Source organism: Pelobates fuscus, chromosome 1, assembly GCF_036172605.1.
Source record: "Pelobates fuscus isolate aPelFus1 chromosome 1, aPelFus1.pri, whole genome shotgun sequence".
Lineage (NCBI taxonomy): Eukaryota > Metazoa > Chordata > Amphibia > Anura > Pelobatidae > Pelobates > Pelobates fuscus.
In genome coordinates, this window is record NC_086317.1 from 160,222,861 (window position 1) to 160,224,008 (window position 1,148).

Below are 1,148 nucleotides of genomic sequence, written 5' to 3' on the forward strand. Positions count from 1 at the left end.
GAACAAGCAGAGCCGCCGATTTTACTGATTCCATGAGGAATTTCTTTTTGATAATCCGCTTGTTTATGGCTTTCAGATCTAGAATAGGTCTGAACGAACCATCTGGTTTTGGCACCAAGAAAAGTCTTGAATAGGTGCCTTGATGTCTTTCCTTCATAGGAACTTCTTCCACCACTCTTTTTAGTAACAGAGTTGACACTTCTCGCATCAGAGAGAGTTCCATATCTAGAGACTGAACCCTGGAACATAGAAACATGTTTATAGGGGCTTGTGATAATTCTAGAGCGTACCCGTGCTCTATCACTGTAAGGACCCAGCGATCTGATGTTGTCTCTTTCCAGTGCTCTAGGAAGTGACTCAACCTTCCACCCACCGGCCTGGCATCATAATTTTTTACTTCTCTTGGCAGTAAACCTTTCCTTCTTCCTATAATCAAAGGCTCTTTGCTGTTGACCCCTGAAATAGTTTCTACGAAAGGAATTCCTGAATGAAGGACGTGTCTCTGCGTGACGGCTTCTAGACTGCTTCCTATATGATACTGGTAAAGCTTTCCTTCCTTCCTTCATCTGTTTCAACAGCTCATCCAGCTTAGAACCGAAAAGTCTTCCTGGTTCAAAAGGTAGTTCACACAGAGAATTTTTAGATGCCGCATCTGCAGACCAATTTCTCAGCCAAAGCGCTCTCCTGGCGACTGTTGAGATACCAATATTCTTGGCCGACAATTTCAGGCTTTCTGTAGAAGCATCCACTAAAAAATCAGACGCCATCTTGATATTTTTTAATAGCTTTAACGGGTCTTCTTTAGCCTCTCCCGTATATACCTTTTCTAGTTCTTCCAACCAAAGTTTTTGGGCCTTGGCAACGGATGACCCCGTAATCAAGGCTTTAGCTTGGGCTGCAGAAGAGATGAATAACTTCTTTAAAGAGGAGTCCATGCGTTTATCCATGACATCCTTGAGCCCGCTTGAATCTCCAATTGGTAAAGTAGTCTTTTTACCTATTTGAGCAATAGGGACGTCCACTGCAGGGACCGTATCCAGCTTGCAGTCTTGCTCTGATTCTATGGAAAAAAGAGTTTTAAAATGCTTAGACATAAACGGCTTGTGACTAGGGAACTTCCATTCTTTCAAAATCAATTCCTTAGTCTG